This window comes from Neolamprologus multifasciatus, chromosome 8, assembly GCF_963576455.1.
Source record: "Neolamprologus multifasciatus chromosome 8, fNeoMul1.2, whole genome shotgun sequence".
In the NCBI taxonomy this organism is placed as follows: domain Eukaryota; kingdom Metazoa; phylum Chordata; class Actinopteri; order Cichliformes; family Cichlidae; genus Neolamprologus; species Neolamprologus multifasciatus.
This window is the reverse complement of record NC_140446.1, coordinates 27,039,992-27,066,498: the sequence shown is the minus strand read 5'-3', so window position 1 is coordinate 27,066,498 and position 26,507 is coordinate 27,039,992. Positions and strand designations below refer to the sequence as shown.

At 37.9% G+C, this 26,507-nt stretch overlaps 1 protein-coding gene and 1 long non-coding RNA gene across 3 annotated transcripts in view; both read left to right on the top strand.

Annotated features, from left to right (window-relative positions):
* Positions 1 to 26,507, top strand: part of ca10a (carbonic anhydrase 10 (inactive)a) — a 261,218-nt gene that overhangs the window by 124,136 nt on the left and 110,575 nt on the right. The window lies entirely within an intron of this gene.
* Positions 1,702 to 10,840, top strand: LOC146513246 (uncharacterized). Its single transcript, XR_014875871.1, has 2 exons — positions 1,702 to 4,063; positions 4,132 to 10,840. It is a non-coding gene; the product is annotated as an uncharacterized LOC146513246 (long non-coding RNA).

Here is a 26,507-nt window from a genome sequence, read left to right as displayed (position 1 = left end):
ACAAAAAGAAAAGCCCAGAAAACAACATCCATGGAAGCTGGTGCTTCATGGGAGGTCGTGATAACAGCTTTCAGAAACAACATATGGAACTTCTTTTGGGAACAGTTTCTGAAATTGAATTTTAGTTTTAATGTTAGTGCTGCTGCAATACCATGTAGTGGGACTCATTGACTGATGGTACTTCCAATGCCCAAATGTATTTAATTACTGTTATTCAAACACTGAATAGCTTGCACATTTAAGTAATGATTCTTTGACTCCCCTTTTTATTTAGTCTGGTAGAAGACAGATGGCTGTTTTCATGCAGTTGGCTTCTCAGTGCACTGAAACAGATATATAAAAAAGAGATTCGCTGAGATTGATTATACTCGGCTTTGCTATTGAGCAGCTTCTATTACGTTCCATCACTTGAAAAAACTCACCTTAAACTTAAAGTGTTCTATTATTTTTTATGTAATTAGAGATTATGGAACAATAGCAATATTTCAAAAAAATATTAATTTAACAAGTATTATTCTCAGCAAAATGTAATTACACTTGAAAAGAAAAATATTGATATTCAATATTGAAAGATAGATTAGTAACACTGTATAATATTGACCGTGACTAAGGGTATAATTAACCTTAATTAAATATATTTTTATTTTATTTGTATTTTATTTGAAACTCCAATGTAATTTAAGTTACCTACAAAAACCCAAAGGTAGGCATGCTAGGATAGAGGGTAACAAATTAGGTTACACAAGAAAAGAAATAAAAATACTGTAAGTGAATCTGAATAGTCTTCAAGTAATTTTAAATAATCTGTAAGTTATTTTAGTTAATGCATTTTTAAGTGTTACATAACAGGTATTTTACAGGAAAGAGGTGCAAATTATGCAAGTTTAAGTACTGTGTAAGTGTAAATTGTATGTACTGCATATAATCATGTATTTTACAGACAAGAATAAATAATTATATTAAAAGTAAATGCACATGTGATTTTAGGTACTGTGTAATTAATCTTGCTGTTATATTCTACAGGAAAAGAAACAGTCCTTTCCTAAAATATATAATATAATTATAAGATGACATAGGCTTGCAAATTTTGATACTAATGATGTATTTGGGTTTTGGGGGGATGGTGATGGAGAAAAGTCCTTATAAAATTTACATTTGTAAAATAACTATATAACTATAACTATAACTATAATAATAATAGACAACTGAATAATAGAGCACCTATGCACATCAGCATAATGAATACTAAATAAATATATAAAAATATAAAGGTGCAAAAAGGCAAGATTAATCCACTTCATAACATGGCCTGTGCCCTGAAAAGTACAGTGTATTTTCAATGTACAATGGGAAATATTGCTGTTTTGTTTTTTTGCAAAATTCCCTTGAAATGACACACTACTTAAAGTTACTTACGCAGTACTTAAGCATACTTTGGGGAACTCCTGATTTAATATTGAGTTGCGCAAATCTCAAACTAATTAAAACATTAAAACTTCTGCCCTTTAGATATGATGAGAGCCAATCACAAACTTGTGCTCTTAACCCAACAGAATTCCTTGAATTAGAATGCTACGATTAGAACTGAATCCTGATTTATTTTGTTTGCATAACTTCCTCTAATTCTGAAAAAATTAAGACTTCTGGCAGCAACTATCAAAACCACATCAGGTAGAAAACAAGCTTGCTTTCCAGCATTAAATTCAGCCCAGTTTTGCATCTTAAAAGGTAAATACCTAGAAATACATTAGCGCTGTTCAATAGGACGATATATATCGGATGATGATATGAAAACATCTATCGTTTCATATTACACTATCGTTTGTTTTGTGGTGTCGTAAAATAAGCTGTTTACTAGAATATTTTTTCATTGTTTAGATGGTCACTGTAATAGCAATATTATTTTCTTAAAGTTCTCTCTTGCTAGTATATATTTAAAATAATATTTAAAATATATTTAAAATAACCACAGAAATAAACAAGCCATCTGCTTGTTCATCTTCCACATAACCCTTTCAGAATAAAGCTCAAGATTCTGTTGAGACTTTTCAAAATAAATTAAAATCATGTACATTATTCTCAAACATCAAATTTCACAATATGCATCAAGCAAATTACCTCAAATAAAATCATATGGTAACTATAAATGGCGCTTCATTCAGCACGTTGATGCAGGCACAGAGAGTACCAGCATGGCCAGTGAAGATGAGGCAGAACCAGGTAGTTCCAAGAGAAGGACCAGTCAAAACAAATCGAGGATCTTATTCCTAAATGAGGGGCTACCTCTGAAGCATGGACGTGGTTTGGCTATGAAAAGTCTGACACGGACCAGAAGACTGTACTATGCAAATTATGCTGCCAAGCGGTCCCCACCTCAGACTCAAACACGGTAAACCTCTTCAACCACCTACACAAGAATCATGTGAAAGAGTAAGGAGAGAGTTTACGGATGAGAAGCGAAAAAGAGCCGTCAGGTGCTCAAAATGAACATTCCACTCAAAAGTTAGTACAGGCTTCCCTGCAGAATGCTGTGTAATAAATACAAAGAAAATGGCGTCCGTTACCAATTACCTCTAAAAAGGTATAGTTTCATGCATCGGTCAAAACACTCGGCTCCAGGTACTCAACGCCCAACTGAAAACACTTCACACAAGTCGATTTGCCTGAGATTCACTGAATTTACAGAAAATGCACTATTTTACGATATATACAATATACAATATCTGTAAAATATGAGATTTTGGTCATATCGCACAGCCCTAAAGGCCATTTAGAAAAATAACTGTCATTGCCTTTGAAACTATGTCTCTTTATTTAGTTTTGTAATGCCAAAAGACTGGTTTTGTGCTGGCATATACAATAAATCTGACTCTGAGTTGTCAGAGAGCTTTCTCACATGGCCATATGCACAATATTTTCTCTTTACGCTGCAAGTGGAAGTCTTTGACTTCTACTTTTTCTCTTGACATAGAAAAACACTGTATTTAGCACTATAGCGGGGAGACACGGCTATGTGACTTAGGTGCAGTATCAAATTGGACTAAATTAATTCAAGGAACACTGGACTTGGATTATAGTTCAAAGTATAATTAAATTTAATATGCAGTTTTTCCTATCCAGGTTTGCCTTCAGCCTCAATTGACTGCTGCAATGTCTCTGTGTTTCCTCCTTGTGACTAAAGCTATCAGATTAAAGAAGTGTGTGCTTGCTAGTTGTCTTTTTGAGGTGTTTGGGTGGTAAAGCAAGCTGGTGAGTGCAAAGGGTGTGTACAGCAGCATATGGTGGTATGATTCATAGAGAACTGGGTCAGAGTTGTCAATTCCTCAGTGGTCTAGCAGACCCATAGCACAGACATACAGGGTGAGAGAAAACTGTGAATGAGAGAAATAGCACTGCCTCCATTTTTGCTTTACAAATAGCTATGAAAGCAGGAGTAAGAAAAGCCTTTACAAGGTTGAAAATTTTGGACAAACAATTTTAGTCGCAGTATTTGGGTTACATCCTGTCCTGCCTGCAGCCCTCATTCATTTCTATGTCCTAAAAAATCTCTCTTGTGCCAGGGCTCATAGTCATGTCTCAAGAGAGGAAACTGTAAAGTTATGTTCTTTGTTCGATTTAGGGCCTCAAGTAACACATGGGGATTTTGATGATGGCACAGCCCTTAAACTAAATTATCTTTTTTTTTTGCAACATTGAATGAAAGCAAAACAGACTAGAACATCCATCATGTGGAAAAATGCTTTAAATTGTGTTGAAAATAGAAGAAAATTAGTGTTGTATGAAATAGCGCATGCTTTACAAGGTTCTTATAATCGATAATTTTATTTGAAAGCTAAATACATTTTGTAGAAGACGTAATATTCCCCTTTGCTTAAATTGAGGTCTATTATGTCAACCACAACATAAAATGGAGGAAATGTCAGTTGTAACACTATAAAGTTAGCTTTTTTTAAAACAGCTTGAATTTATTGCTGGCTTCCGTGAAGTGGGTGATATATATTTATTAACTGTTTAGTACTTAAAAACATTTCTGGGCAAAGGAATGTCAGAAACAACGCCTGGCGTATCTCATGTTGACCCAGATTCAGTTAAATGGAAGAAAATTGATACAAATCCTAAAATACACACAAGGTTTCAATAAAAGGTTTCAATAAGTATGAAATCGCACCTTCTTAATTATATTTAAAATATCTTGTCCATATCTTGAAATCAAAGATATGGATTTTCGTAAACTCTAAAGAAATAATAACAATACTGTTTATCTGATTAGTTGACAGAAAGCTTATTTAATGTAACCTCATTTTCACTGCACTAGGAAAGCATTATTTTAAGAGACTTATTTATACTATAACTGGGTTATTGGCTTCATGGTAATTCTTAAAAATGCTACCCGTGTAAGATACATGGGTCTATTCAAACCAAATCAGGCTGCTATAATTGATGAGGTTAAGCTAGTGCCTGTTGGGACTGTCTGTCAATTGTTATTGCTGGTGAAGACAAATTACTTAACCTAACAATAATTTAGTAATGCAAGTCCATACTTAAAGTACTGGCGGGCTTATCACACCAACATCCCTTCCAAATACAGCATGGGTACCTATTCAGGGTGTACAAATGTTATTTTGGAGTAGACTTGCACCTGGAATAGATGGATTTTTACACGACTGAAGGAACAGACGCATGTCTAACAACTTTTAATTAAGTGATGTAAGAGTTAATTCAAGAGCAGAAATCTTCCTTTAAAATTTGCATAAGCAGAATTTGAGGTTATATACTTTAACTCTGGGAAAGCAACCTTTGTAAAGTGGTTTATCAAGAGCTTATTAGGATTTTAAACTGATTATACCAAAAAGTTATATCTAACCATCATTGGCTTAAGTTTGAAATGTTTTTCCCAAATTTACTGCTGTGATATGGAAAACCAATAACTAGAATATCCCTTAAAATAAGGAAAATAACTTCAGCTTTTCTTGCTAATTCTAATTACTTCCCCTTAAATGACAGGACTAGGGAAAAGATTTTGGTGTCGTATGTGAGTTAATTATTTAACATGTTCATTAATTTTAATTTTACAGAATAAAACCTAAATGTAGGCGAATTACTACACATTACAGTTTTTCTAAACGGTGCCCATTTTTGTTGTTACACCTTTGCGTGTGGCTTGCATAACTTGCATTTGAATCTACATGTTTTTCACTACTTATCTGTCATCCATCACAGCGGTTGACAGCCAGCCTGAGGCCCCCACTACACGTCAGGATGGACAAGATAAATGAAAGTCCACCTGCTCCATCACTCCACTTCACCACTCACGCACTCCCTTTTTCTCCACTTGTTCTCTTCTCACCATAATCCCATATTCTCATCAGTCATTTTACTCCAGTCTCTAGGGCGTTCTTTGATGGAAGAATGATGATAATCCTGTTTATATGGGCCTGCTCTTTCTGTTGGGAGTGATAGATAAGAGGGAGTCATTTTTCCCAATATCATCTGTTTTAGTGTGAAACCTACTCCTAGTATTTATAAGATAGTGTCTTACAAAACAGATATAGCTCAACACTTAGTCCTCAGATGCAATACTGCATTATGTAGGTAAATTGAAATGTAGGAAAGAATGAAAGAAAGAAAAGTACATTTTTCTGTTCTGCAGATGTGCGCAAGTATTAAGTTATATTAATAATTTTTTAATATTATATTATTAATAACAGTAAATAAATTCATTTGCTGTTTGCCAGAAAGATTATGACTTAAGACTGTCATTGTACATATGTGGGGGAAAAAATCATGAGGAACAAGCAAAAAAAAAACAGTTCTGTCATCAAAATAAACACTGTAAGAAATGTATAGCTCCGGCTATACAATAGCAATGGAAAGTCATTTTTGATGTGTTATGATGTTAATAATTTAGTCATGTATTTGTGGTTTAAATTAAGATGTGGACAAATTCAGATGATTTTTTTTGTTGTGTAATCTGGCCTAGCAATGACCTCTTAACGACCTTTGCTGTTGACCTTGATCACGTGACTTGCCGCAGTTGCCCTTGCAATCACGTTCATATAACGCCAGTAAACTGATGCTACTGAAGCCAAATGGTTAAGAGTTGTAAGTTAAGAGTTCTTGTTAATAGAGTAACATTTAGCTGCCAGATTACTTTATTAGGTTTAGAAAAAATACTATGCCCAGTTTTTTGGTTTAAACATGCACTCTTCCACAATGTTAACTATGCGTTTGAATCATATGTTTGATACACTTCAGGAAAAGTTTCAGGTTTGTATATATGTAAATATTTTTTTAGATTTGGCTTGAAATACTGGTAACATAATGATGCATTTGGTAATGCTATTGGAGCTGGTAGAGATACACTTAAGGAATGGACACAGTGCCACTACTGTAGCACTACTGCAATGCTTTGCTTCCCATTTCCCACAATAACATGTTAACACAAGATATTTTTATTATTTATCCTGGAGTCACTTGAGTTTTGAGACATTTAATAAAACATTTTGTCAGTTCGGTAGTTTACTATTTTATAAGGTATAAAGGCGACACAAATTAAAATATTGTGCAGCTGCTCTCCATATTCAGCTGAATGTGTTCATCTTTATAAGCTCCTACTGAGATTCATGATACCTTATTGCTTTATCTCTGGCAGTGCTTTACCATAACTGAAAATGTATGTGTTACGGTTCCCTAAGAGCACATCCAGTTAGGTCTTATCTACCTTTATTGCTCCGCCTGTTCTCTTTCTGGCTTGGTCAGGAACACAAAAAGTGAAAAGAATGCTACCATAATTACTGTTTTGTGAATGTAAATTTTAATAAAGAAATACTATAAAAACAAAGCAAAAAACAGTGGATAGACAGAATAAAGTGGTGGCTTTGTCAGTGTCACCTTTTCACGGCAAGACAGTAGCAGTCAGCTTAATTAAGATGTGGATAAGTGTTTCACTAATCAACATGCTTTTTGCCCTCCCTCCATCTCACCTCCTCCTGTTCTCTCATTTTATCTGTGTTTGTTCTAATGATCTTAGCTCAGGCCATTATGGCAGACAGTAAGTTAATGAACAGCAAATGGGAGAGGAAAATGGTATTAATCATCTCTGTGCCCACCTTGTGCTCTATTATCATTTGGCTCCTTTCATCTAGGACTTCCCCTACCTTGTCTACTCTCTCAGTGCCTAATGCTTAATGGTTCCTAGTGGTCACTGGACGGTTCTTGGACTTTCATCCTACCGACTGAGGTCCTTGACAAAATGAGCGGTAGACTTTTTGTCATATCTCAAACATCCCTTTTCCACTCAATACCCTTTCTTATTGGTTTTAAAGTGTACCATGTCGACCAATCAAAAAAATACATGGCAACATGTGGCATTTGGTTGTTTAGGAAGAGTGGGAAGTTTTAGGAGTAATGGTGGCGAGAAGGAGCGAGCGAAAGAGCGCGAATTTTGAGATGTGAGAGATTTGTGACGTTTAGCGTGTTTGGAGTCTATAGTTATTGTGTGTTGTCTTTTGTAGTTGGAGTGTAGTGTTGTTGTTTTTTTGTTTTGTGTGCCAGTTATAAAGCCACCAAAGGCAGTTTGCAATAGGGCTGCTTGACTATGGCAAAAATGATAATCATGATTATTTTCACTGAAATTGAGATCTCGATTATTTGACGATATTTATTTAACAATAACAAAGTGTTGAATAATGACTTTAAAGATTGTCAAAAAATAATATAAAATAGTGTGCAAATACTGATAACAGTGCAAATGTTTGCAATATACAAAATAAATGAAAAATGTAAACATCTATGTTTAGTGAACTTTGCAGTGTTGCTCTGTGGTGCAGCTACTACACCATAGCAAAGTTTACACACTGTGTCTACTTGATCCACGTCTGACTCCGCGAACCCATAATGTTTCCACACCACTGAAGTTTTTTTTTACCTCTCTTTTCAACCAACAGCAGTCACTCTCCTCTCCAAATAACTTCTGCTTAGCTTTCCGAGCTTCCCTCGGGTCCTCTTAATCAGTGGTTTTTATCGGTCTTCAGCGTTATTTTGTTATCGTTTTTATCGTTTACTCCAGCGGTCCCCAACCTTTTTTGCGCCACGGACCGGTTTATGCCCGACAATATTTCATGAACCGGCGTTTAAGGTGTCGCGGATAAATACAACAAAATAAAACTAGTACCGGTACCAAAGAAAAGAAAATTTACACATTTCACACCTGAGCCTCAACTCTCGCGGCCCGGTACCAAACGACTCACGGACCGGTACCGGTCCGAGGCCCGGGGGTTGGGTACCGCTGGTTTACTCGGTTTTCCTGGGTCTTTTCACGTGTGTTATGAATAAATTTTCTTTTTTTCGGTACTGGTACTAGTTTTATTTTGTTGTATTTGTCCGCGACACCTTAAAGGCCGGTCCATGAAAATATTGTCGGGCATAAACCGGTCCGTGGCGCAAAAAAGGTTGTGACACGTGTTCGAAATGCAGAAAGGTGCGCTCGATTCGCCACACGGAGCAGCGCGAGAGTAAAGCACGAGGGAGGGGCTAATAATCGGCTCAGTCATTTTTAATGATCGTTGAAAGCCCAGATCATAATCGTGATTAAAATTCGATTAATTGAGCAGCCCTAGTCTGCAATGTAAATACCATCTCTAGGCGAAAAACAGGCCTGCAGGCTTTTAGGTCTGTGGTGTTCTCCTCTGTCTTATAGTGGACAGAAATAATTTTTTGGAGTGGCACAAATAATTTGTGTGACTTCTTATTTGATGCAGAACACCTGATTGTTCTGTAAATAGTTTTAAATGGTTATGTAAAAATGCCTGAGGCCCTGGCTGCATTTTCAGGTAAATAGTTCCATATAACTTTGTTGTTTGCAAAAATTGTGCATAGAATAGAATTCAACTTTATTGTCATTGCACATGTCACAGGTACAGGGCAACAAAATGCAGTTTGCATCCATCCAGAAGTGCTTTAGCCATGATATAGATATATATTACAATATATATTAGCAATAATATAGATATGTAAGTATATTACAAAAATGGGTCTATTGTGGTATGTAATATGTATCTATGTATATCACAGTTTAACAAACTACAGAACTGTTTCTTTATTACAACAATTCTCAGTACAGGTTCAGATCAAGCAGATCAACATCTTTGGCACCAATAGATTGAATAAAATATATCACAAAATTCCATAGACAGAAAGCAATGTGTGGCTGGGTTATTCATAGACTTAAGAAACAGGGAGCAGTTTGTGAAATTAAATAGTTGTTGCTCCTTATGTATGGGCATTGCTTGTGGTGTACAGCAGGGGTCACTTTTGGGCCCAAAATTCTTTAACTTACACATCAGTATCATTTGTAAAGTGTCCAAATTGTTAGAAATGGTACTGTTTGCTGATTACATTTTGAAACATTTTCTGCTCTGGTGATGACCTGCAACATTTATTAGATGAGATGACTAATGAAATACTTAAATTGAAGCTTTGGCTTTATAAAAAGAAATTATCATTAAATTTAAATAAAATAAAAATTATGGTTTTTGGAAATAATTAAATAAAAATGTAAAGATTTAGATAAATAGTGTTGATATTGAAAGGGTCAATGGAAATAGATTTCATGGAGTGATAATAGATGAAAGACTGGAGACAAGACATAAGTAATATTCATTCCAAAGTATCAATAAGCATTGGAACGCTAAACAAAGCAAAGCAGGTATTAGACTGTACATCACTTCATATTCTCTGCTGTTCACTGGTTTCACATTAATTAAGGTATTGTGCAGAGGTCTGGGGCAATAACTATAAAAGCACATTGCATTCGCTTTTCATTGTTAAAAAAGCACTTTGCATCATCCACAATGCAGGTTATAAGGATAATAGAAACTCACTATTCTTGCAGCCTGCTATATTAAAATCTGAATTCCAAACAGGACAAATTCTGTTCAGAGCAAAAAATAATGAACTCCCAGGTAATATTCAGAGCAGGTTTTTTTTTTTTTTTTTTACTTAAGGACGGTGTAATTTAAGAGCTTTTTGTAACCTGAAAAAGGGATTTGTTGCACATTTGCACATTTCTGTGCATGGAGTGAAACTGTAGTTTGAGTGTAAGGTTGAAGCAATGTCCAAGCATGAACTCAGAAAGAGATATAAAGATATGTTCTTCACGAGTTATAACGATAAAAGTCAGGGAATGTCTTTGTTTAGGAAGTTTTATTCAAGCTTATTTGGATTGTACAATTACCTTTTCAACACTGGAGGTATTGGTTTTGTTGTGTAGAGGAAAGTTAAAGACTCACATAAAAATAATGCTATGATAATAATTTATACTTTTTGTGGTGTATATATTATATTAGAAATAGGTTCATTATTATTACTGCAGGTTAAATAAGTAAGGAAGCTGAATAAATATTAACTCATAACTTATTTCGAAGGGGTGGCACTAAATAAGTGTGCACTTCTTCCCACTTCTTTTTGATATGTAACTAAGTCAGAAAAGGTGAAGCGAAATTGAAATGTATTTTATATAGCATTTTTTTCTTTTCTTTGCTGAATTAACTTGTATGTATATGTTGAGCTTATTTGTTTCACACTTGCAGATGAGAGTAAAACAGAATTAGAATACAAAGCCAAGGATCTCGCTTGTCTAGAAAGACAGCTCCCTCCGTCCACCTCCCATCACCACAGTTGGTCAGAACTGAATTTAATGCTTTTTCGTCAGTGTGTGTCTGTATGCATGTGAACATATATGAATGAGAAACCCACACACCTTAATGTTTATTAAATGTGGCCTGCCAGTCCTTCATCCCCTGGCCCGGAAGGTGAAGGACAGGGTTGAGAAAAGAGAGTTCACACTACTAATGATAGAAAAGGAGACATATCAGTCTGAGATCTATAGTTTCATTTCTTTGCCATAATACCATTGCAGTTTGTCTCATTATTCTGTGCTTTTTTAACATGTACATCCAGTTTACACTGCTTTCCCTGAACACACACACACACACACACACACACACACACACACACACACAAACATTATTGTGATATTTTTTTCTGGTGCAACCATCACTGTGATTTACAGATAGTGGTCTGAAAAAGAAAATATAGTGACAGGCAGTTTTCTGGGTGAAAGTACCTTGGTGATGTCAGCATTCAGAGAAGAATGGCCATCCTGCTTCAAGTTGACAGGAAGGCAATGTTAACTCAAATAACCATTTTTTTAAGAACCAAGGTATGTAGAATAAAATCTCTGCATGCACAACATGTTGAACTTTGAGGCAGATGGGATAGCGCAGAAAACCAGGAAACAGGAAAAGGCTACAATTTACACAGACTTAACAAACTTGGAAAATAGAAGATAGAAAAAAACGTTGCTTGGTCTCAATTTCTGCTGTGACATTTGGCATAAACAGAAAAGCATGGATCCATCTGGCCTGGCTCAGGCTTTTTCTTGACACACTTTGATCCCCTTACTAACAGCTTTTTAAAATGCTAAAACTTACCAGATTATTGTTACTGACCATGTTCATCTCTCTATGACCACAGTGACCATGTTTTTATTAGTTTTTAAACATTTAAAGAAATAAACATATCAACACAAAACAAATCTCAGTGAGACTTAAAAAACTGTTGCGCAAGACACTGGATGAAACTGTCATGATGCTCTAGACATATAAAAACCAAAAACTGTCCCATTGTTCTGTTAGAGCCTCTGTTTTGCTCTTGTGAACCTCTTGCCATTGTCAGGTTTCCTGGGTCATTTTTCTTGTAAAACAAAGGGGGGCCCAGTAAAAAAAAGTTTGGGAACCACTTAGTTAGACTTAGAAGTTCAGCCGTGTACTCACCTGTTTCCAATTGTCGTCATCATTCAGCCTGTGTATTTAAGTTCATCCGTTTCACCAGTTCATTGTCGTGTCATTGATGTTGTCACTGCTGTCTATTCCATGTGTTTGCCTTTCAGTTCAGATCAGTCAGAAAGCCAGCCTGCCTTCTTCCCTGTTCTGTTCATCCGTTCATCCTGCCACTCCAATAAACACCCTTAATTCTCACCACGAGTACAGCGTTTGAGTCCCTCTTCTCCACATCAACACAGCAACTCCTGACAGCCATACTATTTTTGAAAACTTCAAAATAGGGTTATCTATCCTATTCCCTTGATTGCCTGTTTTTTGAGCTAACACCTCAACCTGGGTGAATGGAGAGGCTAGTTGACATTCACTTAGAACCCAGTCTGCATTTGTTGCTGCCCAGTGTTTACACAGCTTAGACATTTCAAATGAGATGTCAATATTAATCTGAGGTCTACCACCACGCCAATAGAGGCGTTTTATTATATTATCATCTTAAAAGAATTTCTGGCAGAATACAAATTGGTATCATTCCAGTGAAATAATTGATCAGAGGAGCTACTACCATCTTTATTGTATTTACTTTGCCCCATAATGTCAAACATAGCTTGCCCCAATTATCCAGATTAGTTTATATCCTAGTGGGTATTTTATTTATTTACATTATAGGTCATAATTTCATCAACATTTGGATTAAGTATTATTCCTAAATATTTCATTTATTTTTGTAACCATTTAAAATTAAAGAATGATAGTGATTTAGCAGTGCAAGTTTGAGATACTGGCATTGCCTCCAACCTATGCCAGTTAATTTTGTAACCTGATAATCTAGAGAATCCATCAATAACATTTAACAATTTTGTTATGGAGTTGACAGGACCCTCACACATCACAAAAATGTCATCTGCATACAGAAATAATTTGTGAGGGACCTATGGAATCTTCGATACCCAACATCCACAATGACGACGAAACAACTAGTAGCTCAGTGTTCCAACATTCGAAAGAAGGGACTGCTCTCACAGCTACACAGCAAATCCAGCATGTCCGAATTAACACTGTCAGATTTGATTTCAACACTATTAAATAGGGCTGGGTATCGTCACTGATTTCTAGAATCGATTCAATCCCGATTCACAGGGTCCCGAATCGATTCGATCCACGATTCGATTTAATTCGATTCGATTCGATTTAATTCGATTCAATTCACTTTGATTTGAATCTGGGAAATTTTGACAGTCAGAAATATTATAATTCAGATCAGTACATTTACATATTTTTGTATCTATAAAAAGGAAGCTGACACACCAAGATTTTATCAAAGGTGTGAGCGTCACAGCAGAGGCACTTTGTGTCAAAGTAGCTGAGGATAAAACACAGAAAAACATGAAGGTGATTTTCCTGTTCTGGGATTTTATAAAAATTTTCTGCAGTAGATCAAAAACGAAAGAAAACCATTAATCAACACATGAACATTACCTCTGAAGTTACAGCGGTTTTATTAGAGACAAGGCTGAGCGTTTTGCATTTTGCATAATTTTAAAAAGTTTAAATTTGTTCGGTATTGAACGGCAGAAATTAGGTTTTATTTTCGGAAGTATATAAAACGAAAAAAAAAACCGTCGGCCGACAGCGCTGTAAACAACGGTAGACTTGTGCGTAACAAGCAAGCGAATAATGCAGAAAACAGTACAGAGAGAGAGAGGGAGAGAGAGGGAGAGAGAGCCGCAAGAGAGCGAGCATGCGAGAGAGAGCTGTGCATCGTGGTCGAAGCAAAACAGTAAAAGTCAGAGTGAATTCATGACTTTGTTTATGTGAAGCCTAGTTTGGATCTTCTTTTGCTGCTGGTTCGGTCAATATTGTTTGGAGAGAGATAAAACTAACAGCTTTAGAATCAGCGCATAAAGGGCGTGAACACAAAGCGCGGACCGCCGACAGATCAGAATCAGCGGGCTGTCGGCTTTCAGCCCCGACTGTGAGAAAGGCAACATCTCACTGATTCTGATCCGAGGTTGGGCTGTGTGTTTAAGTCTTTGTGCAGAATCCATGTTCCTGCTCTCATTTACTGTCTTAGCTGTTTGGTGGTTGTTGAAATTTTGTGAGATTTCACCAGAGATTCTGGCATTTCGGGCAAAATAAATTTATATTAAAAAATCGATTCAGGATTTTAATGAATCGATATTACGTTATCCAAGCCAGAATCGATTTTAATCGATAAATCGATTATAAAAACCCACCCCTACTATTAAAGTGTCTATATGGGTCCACACCAGAGAGTGTTAATTTAACTCTTTTTGGAGAGTTGGTACGTTAACTCTGATTTAGTGTTGAACACCAAATCTGTCTGGAGTTGATAATTTAACACCTGGTGTTAAGAGTTTATACATTAACTCTCAAAGAGTATTTTAGTTTAACTACGTAAGAGTTATCTTCTAATTAATTCTGAAAAGCGGGAATTTTACTGTTCTGAACTTTCTTATTTCTTACTTATTTCTTTTGGAAATAAACATTTACTAAAAAGACGCAATGGTTTTTGAAAAACATTTATTCTGAACTGTGCACCACAATTTCAAAACATTTTCTGAAAGATGTAACAGTGTACATGTTCTCACTTTCATTAGAATTTTGTTTATCAAAAGGTCTGACATAGGTGAGCTGGTAAATGCAAATAACAGCATTCTCATCACTTATTTCTTCAATACAATATGCATGTCCTTCATTCATCACTTTGTGGAACTTCAACGCACTTCTGCTCTCCCCCATATTCCATCTTCACAAGCATATCCTATGTGGAGATTGAATAAAAAATTAGCTGACACTAATTAATGGCACAAATCAATTGCAGCACAGTAAAAAAAAAAAAAAAAAAAAAATCCTTTTTGAGCGATTACTTGTGTAAAGTATTTTCCCAAAAGATAAGGACACAGACAACAGGTAATACTGAACTAAATGTAAAACCTCAACCTTTTTCATTTTTACCTAAACCGTGTGCACAAAACTCTGGAGGGATCTAAATGCTAACGTAGAACCCAGTCACGACGTCTGCTACTGCTGTCTGCTCGTTTTTTTATGGGAGATTGTTTTCAGGCTTCAAGTAGCACCATTATACCAACATTTCACATTCTAGACTATTGTTTTAGGTGTATTTGACCAAAAATTTGACAAAAAATTCACATGCAAGCTTTTTTTCAAGGCTGTGGTATTTGCCTGCAAACAATACCTTTCAGCTAGCTAACACCAAATATTATGCTATCACCGAGCAACATGGCTAATGCCTTTCACACAGCTTTGTCTCAACTCCAAAGAGCCAGAGAAGTAAAAGCTAATTATAATAATTGAAACAATCTTTGAAAAAATGACTTACCAAGCATGGCGAACAACTCAAATATGTAGAGCAAAATGTTCTGAAACGGCTTCATTTCAGCTTCGATTGGAGCCGTGCTGGGGGCGGAGTCTGGGAATTTACTCTAAGGGTACCTGATCACAGGCAGGGCGTAGGTATTGATAGCCCGGATCTTGTTCTTACTGTTCAGCTGACTCCTCAGGACTTGCCTGACCCTCTGCAGGTGCTTGGTGGTTGCAGCCTTCCTAGCACCCTCTTCACGGTTTCCATTTGCCTGTGGGATCCCTAGGTACTTATAACTGTCCTCTATGTCTGCAATGTTGCTTTCTGGTAGTTCGATCCACTCAATTCTGACTACCTTCCCTCTCTTTGTTATCATCCGACTACACTTCCCCAGTCCGAAGGACATTCTGATGTCATTGCTGTATATCCTGGGCACGTGGATCAGTAAATCAATGTCTCGTTCACTCTTGGCATACAGCTTGATGTCATCCATGTACAGGAGGTGGCTGACAACTGCTCCATGCCGTAGTCGGTATCCGTAGTCAGTCTTGTCAATGAACTCACAGAGAGGGATAAGGTCTATGCAGAACAGCAGTGGGGACAGAGCATCTCCTTGGTAGATCTTGTACTTGATGGTGACTTGTGCTATGGGCTTGAAGTTGGCCTCTAGTGTTGTCCGCCACATCCCCATTGAGTTCCTGATGAAGGCTCTTAGGGTCCCATTGATCTTGTATAGTTCTAGGCATTCCAGGATCCAGGTGTGGGGCATCGAGTCATTGTAATCAATCCAGGCAGTGCACAGGTTAGTCAATGGGGTCCTGCACTCTTGGCTGATTGTTCGGCCTACCAGTAGCTGGTGTTTTGCGCTTCGGGTATTCTTATCCCTTTCTGTGCCCCACTCATGTATTGACGCATGTGCCTATTCATCTTAGCCACTATGATGCCTGACGGGAGCTTCCATGTGGTACTGAGGCAGGTTATTGGTCAGTAGTTGGAGGGGACCCTTCTGGGGGTCCTTTAGGATCAGGACTGTCCGGCCTTTGGTTAGCCATTCTGGGTGTCTCTCGTCAACTAGCAGCTGGTTCCTTTGTGCTGCCAGACGCTCGTGGAGTGCAGTCAGCTTCTTCAGCCAGTAGGCGTGAAACATGTTGGGGCCTGGTGCTGTCCAACTCTTCATACTGGAGACCCTTTCTTGGATGTCTGCTACTGTCATGATTACTGGACCCTGTCCAGAGAGGTTGCTGTGGTCTGCCCTCAGATCTGCTAGCCACTGAGTATTGCCGTTATGGGTTGCGTCCTTCTCCCATATGCTCTTCCAGTATTGTTCTGTCTCCAGCCTTGGTGGTGCTGTTCTCATATTGTTCCCCCGCCACTGAGAGTACACCTTGGCTGGTTCTGTGGAGAACAGCTGGTTTATTCTCCTGCTCTCTTTCTCTCTAGTGTACCTCTTCAAGCAGCTGGCCAAGGCTATGAGTCGTTGCTTGGCAGTTTCCAAGGCCTCAGGTCTGGACAGCCTGTGGTACTTCTTAGGCACCTTCTTCATCGCATATATATATCCATCATACCTTTTTTATTTTATTAAACTGAGGTTGTTTTCCTTTTAGTTTCCATTGATAAAAACAGCAACACTAAATCAAACAGCATTTTTTCTATATCATGATATCAACTTTTTTAAATGCTGTGATTTTTGCCGCTCTCTGTGTAATATAGAGTGCATATATACACCCCCATTCCCTTAGTCTTTGTCTCCTTCAAGACAACCAAAAAATTAAACCAAAATTAACCAAAGGACTACAAAAAGTCCCAATGAAAGAACAACACAACATCCATAACTGCACCAGAAGCAAACAAAGTTAAACAGGTCTCTTTCACTACACTCTAGTGTTTTAATCTGTCTGATATATTCATTCATACGAAGCTCATGCAGAAATCCCAAAAGGAATATCTGAAATCACTCATCTGCGTGCTTTCCTGGGTGTATGACTGCTGAGCTATTCTTTGCTTCCTTTTCCCAACTCTGTCTAACTCAATGGCATCATTGCTCTAGTCTTATCATCGTTCTGCCCAGCTTGTCTGAGCCAATCAGCCTCTGTTCTGCATACTTTAAATCTCACTGCTCATATGTCATTCTCCCTTTCAAACGTATTTGTGCAGTGATGTATATCTTTTTTGGTTTCTTGTGGTAATGCTTATGTGTTCAATCATTTCTGGCTCTGTATGTAAAATATTTGAACCTAGCTACTCGCAGCAGAAGAGCTAGAGAGATGAACATAATCAGCATCAATAAAATGTGTACATTGGACTACAAATAGAAGTCCAAATACAACTTAAGAGAGAATGACATGGCAAACAAGAATGACAAACATTTAGCAGTTCAGCCAGATTATGAGCAACAAGAGAGGCTGATAAGAAGTGCTACCTGTCTTGTATGATAGATGCCACAGCACAAGCAATTCTAAGGTCAGAATTTATATTTTAGATAAAGCACAGTTTATGAAAATCATATATAATGGTTTCCATTTATTTCAAGTGTATAGCTTTATGTTTTTAGTCAACTACTTACCAAAAATAGTGAAAAGGAGAAAAATAACATCTAAATATCTCAAAATTGATATGTCAGTCTTGCTCCAGCTTCAGATACCGCAGCATTTTGGTCTTTTCAGATGTTGCTGCAGATTATCGAAAAGTATCGACATAACAAGCTGTAGCCATCTTCAGAATTCATAGAGTTTTGCTAATGTAGCATGTAAACGAGATGTGCTGCTCTGTCAGGCTGTGGCAAGGACTAAAGATCCTCTGCCAGCTTGTTTGCTTAGAGGCTCAGTGTATTTTTGCCTTCCCCTTCCCCTGCTCTGTGCTGTGCAGTACTAATGAGAGAAACTAGGGGGTGAAGACACAGTGGGGAGGCAGGCAAATCCAACCTTTAATGGCATCCCACTTTCTCACTCACTGTCTATGTTTGTCTCTGTCTCTACATATCTTCATAAGTTTCACCTTGCGGGGTATGTTTTTTGGAGTGCTGCACTACACTGGTTGGAGGTTAAAGAAGAGGGCAGAAAAAGGTGTGGAAAAATGGTACACAAAAGGTCACAGACACCTCCATAGCCAGCTGCAGGGAGCTGTAGAGTGTTATGCAACATGCCATAAGATCCACATTAAGTGCATTTTATAAAGTGAAATAGAAAATGTAGTTTACATTTAGTTCAAATGAGAAAAAGCTCAAGAAAAGGTAAAAATCCCTATATGTATTCATGTAAGTATCCGATTATTCTCTTGTTAACCCTTAGCTGCTGACCTGGTGTGCACTCATCAGCGGGGGCAGATGCAGTCTTAGCCTCAGGCAATTTCAAGCCAACTCTCTGCACTTCTATTTTAATTTTACTGTAGTGGAACTAGGTAGAAGAATATTCTACTTTCAAGCAATTCTACTGTCAAGTACTGTTTTAATCTGAGTTAAAATTGTTGCATTTTCAGCATTTACAGATTTAATGGAGTGCTTTAATACTAAAATAATTACCTGGCCTTCATGGTTTCTCCCAAATGTGCGTGTCAGGCAGGAAAAGCTTCTTGAGATTCCCTTAGAGCATCCATCACTGAAACTCTCTCCTGAATTCTGAATACCTGAGAACCTATTAGGCCAATCAAACAAACGGAGACAAATTTTATTGTAGGTTTTACAGAAAGTTACAAACACAAACCCTACTATGTTTTTCTTTAATAGGTTGATTTTGGCTTATGTTGCATCTATGTGTATTGTATTTGTTGGTGCTCACTGATATTGACTTTTCTGCCAAGTCAAAAGACAGGAATTAGCCATAGAAAGAGTGGGCCCAAAAGACATTTACACTGAATGGTATATAATAATGGCTGAAAGTGGTGGTAGCAGACGGTAGTAAGTTGTTGTTTATTTATTATTTCTTTTTTAATTGTTTTTAATCATTCCATGACCTATACTAGTTGTGTAATACAGGTATAATAATACCTGTTATTACTTCAGCCATGGTGACACAGTCTATTTAATTTCACCTTTGGTTTACCTTTGACAGGGAAGTTGTATACCACCTCTTACTCTTCAATATAGCCTAAACTCTCTTAGGCACGTTTTCTTATAATGCCCTTAAGTGGTTTTCAGGAGCAGTTCTCTTGACTTATTGAAGGACATTCCAAAGCCTTTCTTTAGAAGTTCTCTCCTTTTTAATCTCTGTCAAGATGATCCAACTTCAGTAACGTCAAGCTCAGGGCTCTAATTTAGCATACCACAGTCTTTTTTAATACTGGCTTCTTGACAGCCACCATCCCACTGAGACCATTTCTGATGAGGTGTCAGTGCACAATAGATGGATTAACTGAAAGGTTAGATGCATCTCTCAGATGGGTTTTTCTTAACACTAAAAAAACATTTTTAAAACCATGCAACTGTAAAAATAAAACCTCCTCATTTTATATTTCAAGCCCATAGAAATGAATGTAAACCTGCTATTATGGGATTGTTTACACACTTTTTGACCTGAAATTAGTTAGATTTGGTTGATAAATAAATATATTTATCAACTACATATAGGTCAGGTTAAAGATGTTTTTGAACCAAGGATAGCGTGGGTCAGAGCAGTTAAGTTTGGGAGGGTGGGTTGCTGGAAGTCCAGAGCATAGAGGTAACCCTACTTGAACTGAGCACAGAGTCCAGAGAGTGGAGGACTGAACCAAGCAAATAAAGAGTGAAATTGATAGAAGATCAGCCAAGTCCATTCAGGCCCAGGGTGCAGAGATGAGGAAGTTAAGGCCTGCAGACTAAGACAGAGCAATGTGGACTCTGGACGGGATTGTGGTAATAGGAGAGCATAGTAGACAAGATGATAAACTGACTGTTCTACTTTTACTATATTTTATGTTTTTAAAATGTAGCAAGTTGTGAGGTAAATTTAAAAACATGTGTTAGCTCTCCGGTTATTTGTCCAGTTTCCTCAATTTTTTTAAGGACATCTGCTGAGAAATGGCAAGTTTTCAGCTAATGGCTCATTGGGAATCATCTTGTTGGTGCAGAAATAGTATTTTATTCTTGTCAAATTGTGTTTGACGGCTTTTGGAGATTCATGTCAACATGTAAATAAGTTTTTTTTTTGCAACAGACTGTTAATAACAAAGTACTGAAAGCACCTTTTTTTTCCAACTGGCTGTAAGTTTTTGGGTTTCTGTTGTATGGCTGGGTATATTAGCATGTCAAGTATACTGTCTGCGGTGTAAAACAGCACATTTTGTCTGTTCTCACTATGGCGTTGGCAGTGTTGGGGAGTAATGGATTACACGTACCGGCATTATGTATTTAAAATACAAAATATGAGTAACTGTATTCTGTTACAGTTACCGTTTAAATAGGTGATAATTAGAATACCGTTACTTGGTTGAAATAAATGGATTACACGACGGTCTTGTCCTGTTTCATATGTTATGCTATCCCCTCTCTAATTTTGGTAAGTCCACACATTGCTGGGAACCCAAACAAGAGGCTCTAATGTAGGCGTCCTGTGGACTCCAACCTAAAGAAACATCTGAAAGTAAGTTCTTTTTAAAAAAACGAATGTGAGCTACCTGGGTTATGTGCCACTTCAGTATCTTCGATGTACTATTGCTTTGTGATTTATTACTATTACTGAAGGCTGCTACAACCTGCTAGCTGCAAATAATCAGTTGCAGTCCTGAAAGCAGACAAAAAGAAAAAACGTATTACTGATACAGGATCACTGCAAAACGTGCAGCTAATATCCACCCTACTGTCACTCATTTTATATTAAGATTTTAAAATCTAGTTGGTATTGGTATGGCGAGTAGCCTCCAGTAATAGTAATAAATCACACAGCAATAGTATGTAGTTCATGTAGTTGTAAAATGCATAACAGTATATTAAGTAATCCAAATTATTCAGAATACGTTACTCACATTGAGTAACTTAACGAAATATGTTGCAAAATACATTTTGGGGCAAGTAATCTGTAATCTGTAGTGGAATACATTTTAAAAGTAGCCTTCCCAACACTGGGCGTTGCAATTATTAAAGGGATTGAAGGTAAAATATAGACAAACATAACCTTTCTGCACTATGGTAGAACCATCCTGAGGTCTGGGTGGTAATCTGGTGACCAATTTAGAGCTGACGGCTTAAGTCTAAGATAGTTGACCAGAAGCTCCAGTAAGTAGTCTTGACTCTTTTGAGAGTGTGAGTAAACAAGGTCACTTTTCCTAAAACGGGAGAAAATTGCACTAATCCTCTTTCCCATCGCTTTAAACACTTTCCGTAATTTCAGTCTCATCAAATGCTCTGTGTGCATCCAACCTTAAATCATTGTCGAAAGAATTACCTCCGCCACCAACAACACCAGCAAAAAAAGTCTGATCTAAACTTCTTTTTCATGTTGATGAAACAGAAGCAAGTCTTTGTCACCACTCTTCCTGTCCTCCTCTGTCTTTTTCTTCCTTCTCCTTCCACTGTCACTGTTAATTGCTTTCCCTCAACCTGCCTGCTCTTGATTTCCACCTGTCTTATTGTGTGATGTGATTAAAATGTAAAATGCTGTGGTGGATGGGGCTGCTCGCCTCCTACATCATTTCTTATTGCGCTGGGAGTGTGCGGGGGAAGATTGACTGGGTCTGTGGCTTAACGTGCTATTTCCTCTAATGCACGGCAGGCATGAAGGCTGTTGGGGGAGATTAATACTGGTTTGGGCTATTTGTAACACTGGCATTTATACTCTCCAAAGTCCCAGCCACCTGAGGGCACTTCTTCATTTCAGCCCATGCCAGGCCCGTTTACCTAGCAACTATCTGCTTCTTGCCTCAACACCTGCTTCAATTCTCTGTTCCTTCTGCCATCCTTGCTGCTTCTTCCACTAATCCATGTATCTATCCTTTAATCTGATCCCCTCTCTCTTGCACCTTCCACTCCCTACATTATTTGCCAACAGGGTGCAACGCCCCCTGATATTGAAGACAATACATGAAATACCAAAAATACATTTAGAAAACGGAGACGTCTGTTAGCCACTAGCTCGATAGTTAGCCGGGGGCAAGGCTCATTAGACCCGGTGAGAACACCGGACTCCCGGCTAATTGTTTTCAAACCCACCGCCGTCTTTCACTACTCAGGTTAAACATGATATATAAGTCACTTAGATAACTTAAAAATGTTATTTTTGGCTTTTTGTAGTATTTTATTTGTTCCTGAGTAAATCGGTTTGGCTGAGATTAAAGTTACAGTTTTTACACAGCTGAATAAACGTCAAGCAGACAAATGATTATCAGAAGTGTGAGATGCTCGAGAATATACTCCAGTGTCCTGTTATATTTTAGATAGCAAGGAGCAGACGGCTGTGTTTATTAACCTTCTCCGAAACAATCTGCAAATTTCATTAAAATTCAATAAACTATCATCTTGTCTTCATTTTTAGTTAGCACATACCTTAAACACTTAAAGCTGTAAGCTAATGATAGTTATATAAGAGCAGGTGCTGCTGGTGCAATAAGCTACGTCCAATGGATGATGATCTGATTAGTTGACTAATCGCAAAAATAATCGGTGACTAGTCGACTATCAAAATAATTGTTTGTGGCAGCCATAGTCTCTTGTCTGCTTCACTCTACAGACTTCACATATGTGAGGAGGTCCATTCACAATGATTGCAGCAAAAGTAAAAAACAGCAGCATTGTATGAAAATTATATTAGTATACACCAGCCTAATTATTTTTATACTGAGCTGAAATGACACTTGTTGATAATGAGTATTACAATAACAATTAGTATTTCAGTAAATTTATATTCTTGCATAGATTTGTTTGTTAGAGTTTAGGTTTTATATTAGGAAATTGTTGTTTAAGAATGATTCCCAGTCTTTTTCTCGCAATGAGGAATGCAGCCTTTTAATAAATCCCTATTATTGTATGAGTACCCTGTATTGTCAGGTAACTGACACATATATATATATATATCAATTTTTTGGAAGCTGAAAAAGCTGGATCTCTAGTTAAATGCCCAGATTCCCAGATCCCACTCTCATTTTGATGTCTGTTGCCCTGTTCCACAAATCATAGGTCAGCTCTGAAGGACCTTTGATTTTGTGTCCATCCCCTAATATTCAGAGCTGTTTTCGAGAGTTGTTTTTCTACTCAATATTAGGACCATGTCAAACAACTCTGTTTATTTTGTGAAATGAAGGCTGGACAGCTACGCGGCTTTGGAAAGCTGTCAGGTGTTAAGGTGACGTAATCATTTTTTAAAATTTCAGTCAGAGACAACTCACATTTGAAATTACTGATTTAGTAGAATCAAATTAGAGTTTGAAGTCTAGGGTTGGAGCTCATCTTCCTTCTCTCACCCCAACCGGTCGCAGCAGATGGCCGCCCCTCCCTGAGCCTGGTTCTGCCGGAGGTTTCTTCCTGTTAAAAGGGAGTTTTTCCTTCCCACTGTCGCCAAAGTGCTGCTCATAGGGGGTCATATGATTGTTGGGCTTTTCTCTGTATCTATGAAGCGCCTTGAGGCGACATTTGTTGTGATTTGGCGCTATATAAATAAAATTGAATTGAATTGAATCACACTTGATAAATATGTTATGCAGAAAAATGGGGAATGTGGAGTAAACATCCTCCAGAGCAGCGGTCCCCAACCCCCGGGCCTCGGACCGGTACTGGTCCGTGAGTTGTTTGGTACCGGGCCGCGAGAGTTGAGGCTCAGGTGTAAAATGTATGGTTTTCAGGGTTTTTATCGGTTTTCAGCGTTATTTTGTTATCGTTTTTATTGTTTACTCGGTTTTCCTGGGTCTTTTCACGTGTGTTATGAATAAATCTTCTTTTTTTCGGTACCGGTACTAGTTTTATTTAGTTGTATTTATCCACGACACCTTAAAGGCCGGTCCATGAAAATATTGTCGGGCATAAACCGGTCCGTGGCGCAAAAAAGTTTGGGGACCGCTGCTCCAGAGCATGCTGGGGCTGTGGAGGACAGTGTCATGTCATGGGGGGAAAGGAGAAAGGAAGACACTCTCCACCACATGAAGGTTAACCATAGCAGAAAACATCCTTTCTGTCTTCCTCTTACATATTCCTCCCACTTCACCAATTGATTCTGGGTGTTGAGGCTTACACGAGGAGAAATGCTACAAGGATTCTTTTTCCTATCTTTTCCTATAGAGAAGACGGTCTGAATCTTTTTCTCTGGTTTAGCTCTGTAACCGATAAAGCTCCATATCCAGTGTCCAAGTCTCTTTTTGTTTTTTTTATCACTGGGGACAAGGCTACACTACATTTGTCTGAGCATCCGTTATTCGTTCTTGCTATATTCTTTTGTAGTGTTTTTCTTGAATATCTCCGGTGTCACAGAGGCCAAGGCTTGAATGTTAATAATTAATACACATGGTAAAAAAAAAGAGTGCATGCACACAAATACTATCATCAATACTAATATTTTCCAGAGACTTTTTATTTTCTACAGGCAAAATTTTATATTCAGTTTCAACCTTTATCAAGTCACTTTTAAGAGGAAATTTTTACCCTCGTCACACATTTCAGTCATATTTTGTGATGTTGCTTTCATCAGAGTGCTTTTAATATAAATGTGCCTTCAGCGATCACTTTTGTTTTTTCCATTGTGAACAAAACTAACAAGCAGTCAAGAGGAGAAAGGATGAAAATCTCAAAGATATGAATGAACGCTGTTAGTATTACAACAAATAGGGCCCCCTATTTAATAGCCTAAAGCTGGACTTACATTGTTTATGTGAAAACATGTTTATGGAATCAGATGTGTAAATGAAACGTGTCACGCTGGCAATTATTCCTAACACTTGGTGTTCCTGAATGTTTTTACATGTTTCAGGTCATTGTTTGGGTTTTATGGCTCAACTACTGCCATTGGTTGGTTATGTGGCAGGCAGAGAGAGGACCCAAAATGTAGGACTAGGCAGACTACCTTAACTGAAAACTGCTGACAAAGGCTGATAGACAAAATAAAGAGCTGTGCAAAGCTGGAGCAAACTAACATAAACACTGCTGGCTGGCTGGCCAAACAAAACCTGGAGAAAATGATGATGACGTGACAAGGAACAGAGAGAAACTGAGGACTTAAATACACATAAGGTAATTAGGGAGATGCAACACAGCTAGGGAAAACAAGGCACAGGTGAACTAAGCCAAGCTAAGGACAAGGGGAACAAAACTCGGGTAGTCAAGTCACTCAGTTCCCATAAGGAGAAACCATTAGTTGTCTCAGAGGCGGACTTGTGGATGGAAAACATGTCTATGCTGACAAGTGAAATTAAGACATGAATTCTGTGGTCTGCTTGAAAGCACAAGGTGAACAAAGCACAGACCTGGCTGAAAGTAACAAAAATGTGGAGAAAGATGAGGAGGGACTTCTGAGAGACTTTGTCCTTCACGTCCTTAGTAGTCTCCACTGCTAGAGGCCATCATTTCACTCGCCTTTGATCTTCTCTCTCTTTAAACTTGCTACATAGTAAGAGTGTTATTCAGTAAGAGTGATGTGCAGTGAAAATGTTTTTTTCCATACCTTTAGTCTTTCACCTGTTCAAATTGCAGCCCAAAGTGCACCACACACTCATGTGAAGACAGTAATCCACAGTAAACAAGACCATCTCCTCCTGCTGAAGTAGCAAAGCTGACATGTGTAGCCTGTTTGAGACCACTTGTCCTCCCAGGGTCATTATTAGTTTTACTGAACTCTAGGAATTATTTAAAGACCAATCAAAGGAGCTTGCAAAGAAAAGCGTCTGGACTTCTTTAAAGTCAGCAAAGAGGCACAGAAAAGAAGATCAGACACCAGCGAGGGAGGATAAGAAGGACAGGCGCAACAACATTGTCATCCCCTATGTAGCCGGTGTATCAGAGAAACTCAGGAGGGTTTTCTCCAAGCATGACATCCCAGTGTACTTCAGACCCAGCAACACACTCAGACAAAAACTGGTTCACCCGAAAGACAAAACGCCAAAACACAAACTTAACAATGTGGTGTATGCCGTACAGTGCAGCGAGGAATGCCCAGACCTCTACATTGGAGAGACCAAACAGCCACTTCACAAGCGCATGGCACAACACAGAAGAGCCACCTCCACAGGACAAGATTCAGCTGTCCATCTGCATCTTAAGGATAAAGGACACTCTTTCGAGGATGCCAATGTTCACATTTTGGACAGAGAGGACAGATGGTTTGAAAGAGGAGTGAAAGAAGCCATCTATGTCCACTGTGAGCGACCATCTTTGAACAGAGGCGGTGGTTTACGACACCAACTCTCTGCCATCTATAATCCAGTTTTGAGATCCCTTC